Source organism: Lepus europaeus, chromosome X, assembly GCF_033115175.1.
Source record: "Lepus europaeus isolate LE1 chromosome X, mLepTim1.pri, whole genome shotgun sequence".
Classification (NCBI taxonomy): domain Eukaryota; kingdom Metazoa; phylum Chordata; class Mammalia; order Lagomorpha; family Leporidae; genus Lepus; species Lepus europaeus.
The window spans coordinates 38,932,618-38,948,335 of record NC_084850.1 but is presented as its reverse complement, the minus strand read 5'-3'; the positions used below and the strand labels follow the sequence as shown (position 1 = coordinate 38,948,335).

At 36.8% G+C, this 15,718-nt stretch overlaps 1 protein-coding gene across 1 annotated transcript in view; it reads right to left on the bottom strand.

The window, feature by feature from the left end:
- DIAPH2 (diaphanous related formin 2) overlaps nucleotides 1-15,718 on the bottom strand; it is a 985,476-nt gene that overhangs the window by 95,280 nt on the left and 874,478 nt on the right. The gene's annotated exons all lie outside the window — the stretch shown is intronic.

Genomic DNA, 15,718 nt, shown 5'->3' with positions numbered 1-15,718 from the left:
ACAGGTATGGAGTTGTCTTTGAACTATTGTTTATTCACATTACACCAGATGCAGGAGATTAAAAGAAAATTCCACAACTTATTCAAAAGATAAGTTTGAATGTTCTAGGACTGATGAGTTAAAAAAAAAAAACAAAACCCTACCCCATTTGCTGCATTATGCTTCAGTGATCACTATGGCAGAACTGACCTTTCCTTATTAAGTACTGCATATGTTCATTCTTCACATGACATACAAATGGATTCAAAAATGCAGTGAAACTACTGACTCCATTACTGCAAATTCCAGGATGCTCATCTGCACAAAAGAAGTTGCTTAATTCTTGTTTTCCCTTAATCCAAAGCTAACCTACACAGCTGCAGATGTTTGTAATCTTATTCAAATGATTCTTTCACTTCCTTGTCATCTTTGCTAATGTGGCTTTTGAGTCTAGGGTCTTTTTTTCCCCCCTCTAAATTACATGATGATGGATGCCCTTTCCCTGGTAACTTTTCCCTGTTGAAAGTCACTGTTGTCAGCAGCATGGCCTAACATGACTGGTGTCATACCCCATAATCATGATGATTTGAAAACAGACACGACACAGAAAAGAAAGGGCAGCATCAGTCACAGAACAGGCCTGCTCCCTGCAATGTAGGAATCACAATTTCTTTAATTGCGAAGTGTAACTGTAGAGCTTTTAAAAACGTAATTGTCCATTGCTGTTTGAACTGATAAGGATGACCATTTTGTACTCTATCCTCCAGATTTCCAATTACAAAAGATAATGTATGAAGAGAGTTTTCTGGTATTTGACTAATTGAACTACAGTTCTGACCTATGTGTATTAGAGCTACGCACCCTTCACTGACCTATGTTTATTACCACCATGTCATGTATTTTATACCATGTCAACATGTCTGTTAGTGATTCACACTTAGAAATCCACATAAGCATTCAGTTTAAATTGTGAGAAGGAGAGTGGTAGTACCAAGTTCATCTTTTGGGAACACTAATCTCTGAAAAATCTTCAAATTAGTAGGCTGTTTTCTATTACTAAGTCTTCTGAGTTTGAACAGAAATGTATTAAATTTGGATTTCTTCTATCTGTTTTACCTGGCATCACTCTGACATAGAAACTGACCAAGTAATAGTCAATTAAGTTGACTGCTGTCATTGTGCATGTGAAAGTACGGGATCTGCTTCACAAAGGCAGCTCCAGTAAGCAATGACTTATTTATCACAGACATTTATATGGATGCTAAAAAACAGATCTAGGATGCTTGCCTGACAGCTGACTTACATAAAAAGGACACTGAGAGCCAATGACAACATTATAATCTTCCTTTGCTGCTGCACACAATCAAAAAGACTTGTAAGGCAGCAGAAGGTAAAATAATCTATTTACATAGTGGATGCTTTTAAAGGCATCACTGGATTGAGATGGTCAGCAACTGGGCAGGACAGCCTAGAAATATGACAGGCTGTATTATTCCACCTTTCAATAGAAAAGGAGCAAGAGAAATCAGAACTCTCAAAAAGTCTAAAAAAGGGAACTTCTGGGAAGATAAGTAAAACAATAATGCAAGATCTTTCTCATTACAATAAAATCTCTACTATGTAGCCTTGCCAAGATAGGAAGTGCTGTGATGAACTAAGACATATTCATAGATAATTACCCAAAAACCTATCACAAACATATTCCTCATTTCCCAATATTTTGAATAAAATATAGTTAACAATGAAACCATGCTGAATGTGATGGAAATTTTTTTTTGTTGGTTCAAAAGGTACTTTGGGGCATCACACTGCCTCAGGGTCATCATTAGACGTGTCAGTCATCACTACGCTGCAGCTATACAAATGTGCTGGATAATAGAGAGTTCTGTTTAATATGAGGCTACCTAACATAGCTGACTCTATTTATTTTGAAAAAAAAATTTAATTAGATTGAATGCATAAAATTAGACCTATGGCATGTCAGCCCATTTTCCCATTAAAATAATTGTTACTGGCTAATTACTTTAGTCTTCCTTTCTTTGTGATTCTCTCATTCTTGCAGTTGGATTTCTCTGAATTTCCTTTCTGGTCTGTATTTGTTCCTTCCCTCCTCTTAATCAGTTTTTCAACTCATGCTTCAATTTTTTATCTTTCTCAGGAGTATTCTAGCCAGGAGTTCTTTCCTTCATTTAGAAAATTTCATTTTTCCAGGGACTTCTTATATCATTGCTTTTACCACTAAAATAGAGCAAGGGGAGAGAGCTTAAAGAAAGAGGTTAGCATGTATTCCCACGTGAAAGACTAAACTAAGACCTGACTTCTAGTCTCTACTGTCATTAGTTTGCAGTATGACTGGGCATAGATCATCTCACTCTCCCTGGGCCTTGTTTTCCTCTTCTGGAAAAAGAGGAATTTGGACTAGGTGAACTCTAGGAGTCCTTTTGACTTTATCATTCCTCACCTATAATTTTGTTGGGAATTACACAGGACAACAGTTGTGTAACTAGTTAAAAAACATGTAGACGTTGACTGTAGAGCTCATGCTGTAAGTACATCTGTTCAGTCTGTAACATGTCAACTCACTGTAATTAATTCACCATTGATCCTCTGGAATGTTTCTACTCATGGTATAATTTCTTGAGGAAAGGAACTACTCCTCATTCATCTCAACTCCTAGTAGGTAGTACAGTGCTCAGAACTTCGAATTCAATGAGTTATTCTTCTAATTTATGATTCCACATCTCATTGTACTTTCTGCCCATAAATGTCATAGGAGTTTAGCGCATGTATACTTATACTATTCAAAGTTTATGGGTTTTGCCTATCTTGCTACAAACAATATCCAGTTCTTTGGACTATAATATTTTCCTGTAAAACGGTGGAGCTAATAGGAACCACAACATTTTTGGAAAGAGACTGGACTGGCTCAGGAGGGAATCAATGTTGACTTCTTAAATAATTCACTAAAAGTACTGCCAGGATTCTATGTAAAGGGGCACTGCCTGTGCTACTAGCATTTCAATTCCTACTCGAAATTGTGACTTTCAGAGTCAAAGGTTTAAAAAACCATGACTTTTGGAAGCATATTTGAAAAGAAAACTATAGATACAATGAAAAGTCCTAATAACACGCTTCTGTTGCTCAAATTTCAGAAGGAAGCCTGAAGTAGTATAATAAAAATTACTGTCACAACTTTCATTTGCCATTAACAATAGGATTCTAGTGAGGGAGCTCTAGTAAAAGTTTCCAGATTCATACATTGATCTTGCAAAAAGGGAAAAGAGAATCTGTAGACTTGTTATAGACCTTAAATCAAAATACTGGTATTTGTCTGAACCATTTTGGTTAAAAAAGTATACTTTCTTTGCATCTTGAATTTTACATATCAAACATTTAATGATGATTAATTGTAAAGGACACATGTAAGACTATAATGCAGCTAAACGATGCATTTGTAATTCATGTGAAACAACATAATTAGTTCTCCAAGGGTTCATCAATATATTATTCTACTAAACAGAATACTTGAAAGTCCCACTTGAGTTTTAAATGCAATATGAAGCCTTTATTTTAAGCATGGCTTCCTCCGTGTAATATTCTCATAATTATGTTCCAGCAACAAGAAATATTAGGTTGATTATTTTTATTCTGGCTGCTAGTCCCTCATGCTGCGAAGAAGGCAACTTCATGAATTCATTCATTTCAATATAAGAATTGACGGATTTGGAGAAATATATTTAAAATAAGAAAAACAAGAAAATATCTAAGCTCAAAAGTTTTGAGGTAAAAAGCTGAACTAAAGTAATCATTTAAAAAGCCCACATTTATTAAGAGACAGAAAACATTTCTATTTCCTTTCTTTCAAGAAAAAAAAAACCTATCACATAACAGTATATAAACAGAAATCAATTTTCAGTACAAAATTTGATTTATCGAAATTCAACTATAATTTTGCAATATATAACAACTTTAGTATAAACTAGGAAAAAAAACAAAACGGGTATTCTTCACTTTGATACATGTCACTGTGAAGAAGACAAACTCCTTCATATATTTGTCTTTAAATATAATGTCATGGGGCTGGTGTTGTGGTATAGTGGGTAAAGCCACCACCTGCAGTGATGGCATCACATATGGGTGCTGGTTCAAGTTCAGGCTGCTCCACTTACAATCTAGTTCCCTGCTAATGTGCCTGGGGTCCCTGTACCCATGTGGGAGACATGTAAGAAGCTCCTGGCTCCTGGCTTTGGATCATGGTCCAGCTACAGCCATGCAGCCATTTAGGGAGTGAACCACCAGATGGAAGATCTCTCTCTCTCTCTCTCTCTCTCTCACTTCCTCTTCCTCTCTGTAACTCTGCCTTTCAAATGAATAAATCAATCTTAAAAAAAAGTCAGTATATATGGGCATGAATTGATGAAAATATACATCTCGTGAAAGTTCTGCTTTTTCTTGTTCCTACTGCTTGTTAATTGTCTCCAGAAACTTGAAAACTAAAAAAATCCATCAAACTTTTGAAAAGAGATTAAAAAGGTCATTCAGTTTTTTTTTCCCCTTTTAGATTTCCAGGTAATCTGATTTTCAACTACTGTTGCCAATTTATTTAGGAAATCCATGACCTCAAAGAATAGTATGTTTGTCCAGTGGCCTGTCAATGTGACTGGCTCTATAAACAGAGAATCTAAATTAGTAAGCATAAAGCCATTGCATAGCATTTACTTAAATGCTGACAAAAGGAGTGATGAGACTTTTACTCCTGATGCTGGACTTGGGGATGGTACAGGATGGGGGAATGTCTAAGCTAGTTTCAGACTAGTTTCAAACAATAGACTACAATGTCTCCCAAGCATTAGCCATTTTTCTTTACTAAGGAGAGAAAAATAGAAGGTTGGAGTAGAAAGGAAGGGAAAGGAAGAATTAGAAAAGTGTATTCAGGGCTGGTGCTATGGTGTAGTGGGTAAAGCCGCAGCCTGCAGTGCTGGCATCCCATATGGGTGCCGGTTTGAGTCCCGACTGCTCCAGTTCCAATTCAGCTCTCTGCTATGGCCTAAGAAAGCAGTAGAAGACAACCCAAGTCTTTGGGCCCTTGCACCTGCGTAGGAGACCTGGAAGAAGCTCCTGGCTCCTGGCTTCGGATTGGCACAGCTCTGGTCATTGCAGCCAATTGGGGAGTGAACCAGCGAATGAAAGACCCCCCCCCCCCCTCTGCTTTTCCTCCTCTCTCTGTGGAACTCTGACTTGCAAATAAATAAATCAATCTTTTTTTAAAAAAAGTGTATTCAAGAAGACAAGACATATTGTAGACATATATCAAAACATTATATTTTACCACATAGTTACATACAATTGTTATTTGCCAATTTTAAAATAAAAAAGGAAGGGCTTGCATTGTGGCACAGCACATTATGCTATTGCTGCAATGCCAGGATCCCATATCAGAGAAGCAGCTGGCTCCTCTTCTTTTGATTCAGCTTCCTGCAAATGTGCCTGGGAAAGCAGTAGAGGATGGCCCAAGTACTCCGGTTCCTGCCACCCACATGGGAGATCTGGATAGAGGTCCTTGTTCCAGGCTTTGACTTGACCCAGATCTGGTTGTTGGCGATCATCTGGGGAGGGAACCAACAGATCCCTGTTCCCACCTCCCATCTCTCCCTCTATCACCCTTTCAAAAAATAAGTATATAAATAAATACACAAAATACAATTTTTAAGAAAGACAAAGTTGCCATTTAGGAGTGATCAGGTATAAATGCAGAGTGGCAGAGAGGAGGATTCATTAATAACATAAGTCCCAGCAGTTCTATATGTCACCAAAGGACCATATAGATCATTTAAGTTATCTTTTCTCCGGAAAATCCTGGAATGGTTGCTGTGGAATCCAAATGTACTTATATTGTTACTCTAATCTAGGATATGTATAACAAGTGGTACTTGAATTTTGAAAACAAGGGCTATTTAACCAAAATAATGATAGAAAAGTACTATGGAAAAGAGGAGAGAGCTTTTTATCATGAAAACTAAGTACATATTTCAGGAAATGTAAAGTTCAGGGTAATCAGCCTGGCCCTTCAGCTGCACAGTAAGGACAATGCTGGAGTCCGGAATCTCTTTCCCCAGAGTATAAGTAAAGTCTAGTTATGTCTTGGAGCCCAAACTTGCCACCTCATCAAATTCTCTTTATGAAGTGTCTAAAGCAGTGACACATATAGCTAGGCACTTTGCTATCCTCCTGAGCCAGATCACTCTTGTTCACGCTTCAAAGGAATCCCCCTGAGGCTCAGCTGAGACCAGAGTAGTCTTGAAGGACATAGGAAAAGATTAGTTAGCATAGGTGTCCAGAGTCTCAGAAGACAAAAGGGGCCCCAAGAGATCAACTTCAAAATCATACTAGATATACTGGGTTATAATAGCTGTGGAATCTATGAGCAGAGATTCAGCAAGAAATCTGCATACATTATATAGACACTTCTTGGAGCCTTTCATTTCATTCAGCATTTTGACTCAATCCTATTTACATAAGACATGTAGCAACACCAAATAAAATAAATGTTCAAAGGAAACACACTGGGAGATATCCTAACAAACAGCTGCTCCATATCTTGTGTTTACAAACCTGGAGTAAACTGACCCCAGAATGTCATGGAGATCACTTGAGAGTGGTCTTAGATAACCACCCATACCAAGTTTGGCTATGTGGTGGGAGAGCTAAGCAATTTTGGTAAGGATTTTCTTCCGTGCTAACCACATTAATGTGCAGCTTTGTTCCATCCACATAGCAGAGACAAAAAAAAAAAAAGGTTGATTCATAATAACAATGAAAGCTATGTTATCTTCCTAATAACAGAAACAGAGTCAATGAGTATAGAGATGATTCATTAATGTATCACCATTGTGAGTTTAAATCTCCCTATGTGAGGTGCTTCATAGACAAAAAAAAAAAAAAAAGGCATTTGGTTTATAAAGTGACCGTCCATTCAGAGATACAGTTAATATATAAGAAATAAACAAGGAGGTGCTTTAAAAAGATAAAAGGATACAGATGAGTTGATCCTAGAATGTAAGAGAGGAGTGGACAAAAATAGAAATCTCTGACATATCCATGCCATTTAAGTCAATATGGGAATATTTCAGTCCCCCTTTGTGTTCACCTTATGAAATCTGTCAGATTCCTGACCCAAACCACACTCTGGACCTGTGACTGGCCTCTTCCCCATCTGAAGATGGGTACCTGCTGTCTATTCACTAGACACTATCATCTGGCCTTTCAGATTAATACACCAATCCCTAGCCTTTAGTATTTACCCTACTCTGAGTCAGTCTTCAGAGACCTTCAGTCTAATTTTGATCCTCAGAAATAGCTCAGGTTCATAACAGATACCATATTTCATCTTTTAAAAAATACATATTTTTTTTACATTTTAACATCTTTGAGACTGGGATGCATTTAACAATTAGCATGCTGAAGTTTAACTGGCAGAATTTCTTTCTTAGTGGTACATACACTAATTGATATAATCTTGGATTCAATGATATATAGAGTAAAACCAAACATTGAGTGCCTCAACTCCCTTGATGTGATGGCATCATACACAGAATATTCTCAACATGATGCCTGTCAGTTACACTGCCCTCTTTTGAGATGACTTTTAATGGAGTACCTAATACATAAGTTCTAAAACTTGATATCATAATGACCCCAATCACAGATGAGAAAACAGCTAGTTACCAAAAAACAATCAAACCTCACTATATAGAAACTGCTATGAGAGTCCTTTACGACAGGAAACTTCTACTTTGAACCAAAGCAAGCAAATCTTTCTGGGGGAATGACACATGCAGAAAGAGATATAAATATTAAGCAACAGAAAAACCAGAGAGAGAGAGAGAGAGAGAGAGAGAGAGAGAATATGTTAAAAGCCACATAGCAGAAGTCAAGAATAAGCAGAAATCCTGATGTAGAAAGGAGAACACAGAGTCCATTCATTGTGAAGGGGATATAATGAAAAATTAGAAGAATAAAAATGGAGCAACTGAGTCACCATAATGGCAAACCACGAGAACACAGAGGTTAGGAAGGCACAGCTGGAATCAAGCACAACACACACCTGCTCCTAAAGGATGACAATCAACAAGATGGTCATTTTGTCACTTGCTGTTAAACTGCCAGAGCTACTGTTGTAACTGGAACATTCTAGCTTTGGTGAGGCATGGCTGAGAAACCACTATGATATTTCTTTCCCCTGTTTTAATACTAAATCACTTAAGAAAACTTTAGCATACTGGGGCAAATGTTTGGTATAGCATTTGGGCAGCCACTTGGGATGCCTGTATCCCATCTTGGAGTACCTGGGGTCATGCCCTCGTTCTGCTTTCCATTCTAGTTTCCTGCTAATATGCACCCTGGGAGGAGCAGGTGATAAAGCTCAAATACTTGCATTCCTGCCACTCATGTAGGAGACCCAGATTGAGTTCCAGGCTCCTGACTTTTGCCTGGTCCAATCTCAGCTGTTGCAGGCATTTAGAGAGTGAACCATTGTATAGGAACTCTCTGTTTTTCTCTCTCTGCCTTAGAAATAAATAAATATTTTTAATTAGAAAAGAAAAAGAAAACTTCAGCATACATCTCCTCCTTAGGAATAGAAAATGTCTTTAGACATATTTAGCAACTAAAAGAAAGCAAAAGGTGAGTAGAAAGAGAATGTGATAAGGTATCTGATAAGAGCTTCAAAGTGGCTGAGCCAGAGAAGGGTGGAGGAGGCAAGCATAGGTGATCTAAAAAACTGAGAGAGAGAGAGAGAGAGAAGTGGGTGGGAAGGCAGGGTAGCGGCACAGACAAGTCACAGATGTTGTATCTCCTACTTTTGATTTTCTGGAGGGTCATTACCATATACCACAGTTTCTTCTCAGTGATAACATCTTGCTTGGCCCTGACCAAATCCTAAAATTTGGCTCAAATTCTTCTTCCTAGCAATAACACTCAGGGGAAATCATGTTCTGTTTACCTCTCTTCTGCAGATCGCCTATGGACGAATCAAACTCAGCCTCCCTTCCAGCCAACAAATCTAACAATACTCACACTTATTTGAATGAATTCATTTAACCAAAACATCTACTAGGGTACTGTTTTCCTGTCCAACATACGTTAAATGAACCCAAGCTCTGCAGATTGATTGATAAAAAGACTACAACTAAAAGCTGTATTTTTTTCTTTAGTTTGGAATTTTTAAACATGAAACAGCATTGGTTGTTTAAAAATTTCATGTACTAAATATAAGGTATAAGAATCATTTTTGCTCTTTTTAAGAGAACACTATCAATCAAAAGCCTCTCTCAATTCATAGTTACAAGGAACTACTTACTAATGGAAGTACTAATTTGGGTGAGGGTGTTAGAAGGCCACTACTTTCACTTATTGCATTACCTTTTGAGAAGATGAGAAAGTAAAACATGGTTATATGGTTTCTTTTCTTTTCTTAAATATGTGAACAAATTTAAAACTGAAAATGGTATTAATTCAAATCCAATATTTTAATCTTTATAAAGGTAGGGTTCTATTATTTTCTTACTGTCTGAATTCTAGCAATAACCTTACAGAATAGTTTGTGCCACTTAAATGTAATGCTTTTTTTGCACTACTTTGGTTTTGAAAAGACCAGAGCTTGTTTCATTTAGGTATCTTTGTTGCTATTTCTATGGCTTGACAATGTGGAGTGAGCTGTAATTCACTTACATTTTGGCTACCTAAGAGACAGTGATTTCCTAACATATCAGAGTGACACTCTGCAGAACTGGCCATCACTATGGTTATTACTGTGTGGGGAAGGGATAACATGAAACAAAACAGTAATCTTGGGCCGGCGCCGCGGCTCACTAGGCTAATCCTCCGCCTTGCGGCGCCGGCACACCGGGTTCTAGTCCCGGTCGGGGCACCGATTCTGTCCTGGTTGCCCCTCTTCCAGGCCAGCTCTCTGCTGTGGCCAGGGAGTGCAGTGGAGGATGGCCCAAGTGCTTGGGCCCTGCACCCCATGGGAGACCAGGAGAAGCACCTGGCTCCTGCCATCAGATCAGCGCGGTGCGCTGGCCGCAGCGCACTACCACGGTGGCCATTGGAGGGTGAACCAGTGGCAAAAAGGAAGACCTTTATCTCTGTCTCTCTCTCACTGTCCACTCTGCCTGTCAAAAAAAAAAAAAACAAAAAAACACAGTAATCTTGGCTCAGACAGATTTGCATTTGTCACCAGGACCAAAAAAAAAAAAAAAAAAAAAAAAACCAGTTCAAACTGTATATTTAATATTTGACAGCATTGCTTTTAAAACACATTTTCAAGGACTTTTATCATTTCACTCTTTCTCACTCTCTCATCATCTTGAATACACATCAGTCACATTCTAAAATGTTATTTTCCATCACATTCATTAGTAAAATTTAATAGTCTTGGGAATTCCTGAATGTCATCCTTTAGATCAATGGCCCCTGAGTATTTGCTATTATATTGGGTCTCAGGCTACCTGCAAGGAATCCTGTCAGTTATCCAGGTACCACTTAAACAGTTTTTGCTTTAACAGTGTTGGGTAGAAGGGGAATTCCAGATGACCTTTTCTAATTTAGTCATCCAAAGAGAAATGTGTAGATAAACTATATTAAATTATATTGCTCCCTAAATGAAGGAAGCTTCCTATTTAAATAATAGTTTGTTGATATTACCAAAATGGTATAATAGGAAGTCCTAGTCCTCGTTGTCCCAAGAAACACCAATTTAACAATATATAGACAAAAATATCTTCACAAGAAGACCAGAATCCAGTTACGAGGCTGTAGCGCACAAGCACAAAACTGAAAACAATTATATGGAAATAGTTACGAAGAATAATATCACTTTTGTCTGTATCAGCTCCTCCTCAAGTTGGCACAACTCAGCACTGAAAAAGATCAACTTGGTCTGCAAATTTTTCTTCAAGGGGAAAGAAAGCAAAGCATTACTCCAGTTCACCATCCTTTTGGTATACTACCTGAAGAGCTAGTTTCTGTTTTGCCTCATATGGCAAACATACACAGAACGAACATAGGTTGGATGCCTGGAGATAGTTAAGAACAAAGGAAAAGGGGTGGGCAACTTACTTTGGTGTACACAGCTCTGCAAGATTCAAAGAAGGCAGGGAACCTGAGGCTTATCCAACAGGAAAAGTGGGAGGAATGGAGCAGGGTTCCAACAATCTGGCCCTTCAGTGCATAAGGGAAAAGGGGGAAATGGGTCTGGTGGCTTATTATGCCTAACATAGTTTTATGAGTTTAGAAGAAGACAAAAAACTTGACGTTTCTCCACAGGCAAAGGATGGAGAGGAATAGAGTATGCTTTCAACTAAGCCCATGGAACCGTAGTTAGACACCAAAAGCAGCAATGATTATGGGCACCTGAAAAAACGAAACCAGTAAATATCTCTAAAGAGAAAGTTATCCACTGAAGCCCAGAGAAGACACAGCCATGAAAAAGGCTTCAGAGGCTCCCAGAATCTCTAGCCTAGCTGATTGGTTAAACTCTTTCCCTGTCTAAGCCAGTCTGTAAACACTAAGAGGGGTAGCTGTTTCCTGAAACGCACAGACATCAGTTCAGAGTTATAAGGAACATGAAGAATTTGAGAAATATAACACAAAGGAACAAAATAAATCTGACACTAAACAAATACAGATCTATGAATTACCTGATAAAGAATTTAAAATAATGAATTTAAAGATGCTCACTAAGTTACAAAAGAATACATATATAAAACTAAACAATATTGAGAAAAGTATGCAGGAACAATGTGAAAATATCAACAAACAGAAAGTATAAAAGCAGAAATTCTGGAGCTGAAGAATACTATAACTAAACTGAAAAATTTACTAGTGGGATTAAACAGCAAACTTGATCAAGCAGAAGAAGAATCAATGAACCTGAAGACAAGTCATTTAAATTAATAAACAGAGGGACAAAAAGAAAAGAATGAAAGAGTATAGAAAGTCTAAGATACTTAATGGACATTATCAAGTAGAAAAATATACTTATTATGGAAATCTCAAAGGAGAAGAGAGAGAGAGAGAAATGGAGAAAAGGCTTATTTAAATAAATAATAGAGGAAAACTTCACAAATCTGGGAAGGGCAATGGACATCCAGATTCATGGAACCAAAAGGCTCCAAATAAGAGAAATCCAAAGAAGTATATACCAAAACACATAATCAAATTGTCCAAAGTCAAAAATGATTTTAAATCAGGAAGAGAAAAGTGACTCATCATGTATAAGAGAGTTCCCAAAAGACTATCATTGGATTTTAATACAGAAATGTTACAGGCCATAAGGCAATGAGATGACAATATTCAAAGTGCTAAAAAATGAAAGCTGTCAATCAAAAACAATATACCTGGCAAAACTGTCTTTCGAAGAGAAGGAAAGTTACTTTCCCTGACAAAAAATAATCTGAAGGAGTTCACCACCACCAGATGTGTTGCTAAAAGAATTTCTTCAAGTTGAATTGAAAAAATAAAATACTAAAGAGCAACATAAAAGCATATAAAAGTATAAACTACACTGGTAAGGGTAAGTAAATAAGGAAGTAGAGAATATTATATTACTTTGTAAATCACTTTCAATTCTATAATAAACATTAAAACAAAACAAAACAAAAAGTATTGGGGCCAGTGCTAGTGCCAGCATCCTATATGGGTGCAGGTTCGAGTTCTGGCTGCTCCACTTCCCATCCAGCTCTCTGCTGTGGCCTGGGAAAGCAGCAGAAGATGGCCCAAGTCCTCGGGCCCCTGCACCTGCATGGTAGACCCAGAAGAAGCTCCTGGCTCCTGGCTTTGGATTGGCACAGTTCCGGCCACTGTGACCATGTGGGGAGTGAACCAGCAGATGGAAGACCTCTTTCTCTCTCTGCCTCTGCTTCTCTGTAACTCTGCCTTTCAAATAAATAAATAAATAAATAAATAAATCTTTTAAAAAACCCACGAAGTTATTAAGAATAACTACACAAAATTCTGTTAAGGGACATATGAGAGTAAATAGTTTATCGAAAAATGAAGTTAAAAGATAAAGCACACATTTTCCATGAATTTTTGAAGATTCCTTATGTAATATAAAAAAACATAAATTTAACAACAGTAATAAAATGTAGAGAGAGAGAAGTAAAAGTATAGAGCTTTTGTATGTGACTGAAGTTAAGTTGTTATTAGCTTAATATGGACTGCTATGTTCTATGTAACCATAAAGAAAATAGCTATACAGATATAATATTTTATTGTGCACTAGAAATTTCTTGAGGGTAGATATTATGTTAAGTGTTCTTACTGCAATCAAAAATATAAAACATTTTTCAAAAGGAAACTAAAATGACAGTTTGCTATTTCTGAGGGCAACAAATTTGAAACTGCCTACTTGCATGAGATTGCATGAGACAGTATATATATATACACATATATATGCTAAAGAATATATGTATATGAATCACTAGCAACATAAAATTAATCTCTGAGAAAGATTTCCAGGCAATGCTCAGATTGGTTGTGGGTAATGTACTATATAAATGGCTACAAAGTACTCCCATTGCCTGGAAACTTTCTAAGCTGATTGTAACGTATATATTGCTTAGATAACAGGTAAGCTCTCTGTTGGGTTTGACTTTCGTTTCTCATACCTCCTACATTTTTCTCCAGCTACAGAACCCAAAAAGGACCCAGAGAACATCACTGCAAAGAAGGGCATACTAAAAACACATGTTATTTTCTTGGTCTACAAATCTCACAGGATACATTTAGGTGACTAAAACTATAGGTGCAGCGTAAGTTCTGTAATAGAGTCTCAAAAGCTATTTTCCAAGTCAAAAATTACTCATTGATTAAGTTAAGGATTATAGAACATTACGGTTAAATAGTAATTGTGAAATACATTGCCATTTACATCAACATTTTTGTTTTAAATTACTCAGAGTAGCTTAGCACTCATTTGTATAGCACTTAGCTTACAAATGGCTCCTACGTATATTTCCTTTTTAAACAGAAAAATAGCACAAATGAGATGCAGTTTATTTTTCTTGAAAAGAAATGCTGACCTCTATTCAAAGGCTGCTAATAGCATTCTTTTTTTTTTTCCTGTATACACAGAGGAAGGGAGGGGAGAAGGGTGGGGGAAGGGAGTGTTATAAAGATCTTTTTGTAGAAGTGTTTTTTTGCACCTTCAATTACCTCATGGCAGGTGCAATGACCACTTTGTGCTCTCTTGAGGACAAAAGTGGCAATTTGTACTTACAAATACATAACTGTATCAGCAAAAATGAGGCCATGCTGAAAATTTGCCCCGAGATGTTTAAAGGACACTGAGTTTTGACTCAAATTTACACATAAGTCAATGCCAAATGACAAATTTCAAGCTTCACAAGTTCAGACATTGATCAGGGAATTGGAGCTTCAAAGCCACAAAGCTGAAAGCTTTCGGACTAAGGAATATTCAACAAAAGCTGAGTGAAAATGCATCAACGCAATTTGGTCACCTCAAGCAAAACTCAGCAAGGCATAACAATGATTTTTAATTTCATCTATGTTTTGGACTTCCTGAAAAATGAGAATGTAACTACAGTCAAGAGTTGATAACTATATTTTATAGGTATGAAACAATACCATTCATTTCTAAAGCACTTAGTTTACAAATGCTTCCTATATGCATTGCCACAGTTGTTCCTAATTCCAAGTTTTGAGGTAGGGCAAATATGATTATCATTTTATAGATGGAGGTACCAAGTGGAAGAAGTTTGTCTGAAGCAACAGGCCTAGGAGACACTGGAATTAAAATTTAGTGATTCTTCTCCTACTCTAGGCTAGGAAGATAAAGAATCTCCAAGTTCATGATAATATTTGATGAATTCTCTTTGGGTGTGAGATGGTGCTGCTGCTAGTAACACTGTGAATTTCCTTCGATATTTATAGTATCACATTGATCTCCTGGTCATTGGGGAGTTCTCACTCATCAAGTTCAGGACCCAAATGCTCTTTAATTATATATTTGCATATCTAGTAGTCTGTATACAGTTGATATTCTTGAGTATGTTTTACTCTATACCAGTAAGCATGTGCTATCATTTCAGTCTAAGATAGTTTTATTTCTTCATTGGGTAAAGTGCAGTGATGTTTATGATTTTTAATCTTAAATGTTCTTATTTAGAGATGTGTAAAGTATTATTCAAGTTAATAAACAATTGAAGTAGAACCTAATATTTACTTTACATGGAGGCAGTATCAATAATCTATGCAAAGAATCTATTTCAAAATCATAAAAAATAAACAATATCAATAATATTGACTATGTATTGATATCAGCAGCCACTGTACTTTTTTATATTCATTATCTTATTTAATCCTCAAAACAACTATATTATATAAGCATTGTTAGATAGATATATTTTTATGGATGAGGAAATTGAATTTTAGAGAGGCTAGGTAATTCACCTAAGTTTATTCAACTAGTAATGGTGAAAAAACATCAGCCTATCTGATTAAATATTGCTTTTTAACCCTTACATCTCTGGTATTCAAACTTCAGTAGTTTGCTGAAGAATGATCTGAGGCACTTGTTAAAAATGTAGGTAACTGAACGGAGCAGGATACACTGTAGTTGAACAGACTGGGGGTGAGGTCTGAGAATCTGAATTTTAATAAGCTCCCCAGATAATTCTCATGCTGATGATTTTTTTTAACAGACTGTGAGAAATAT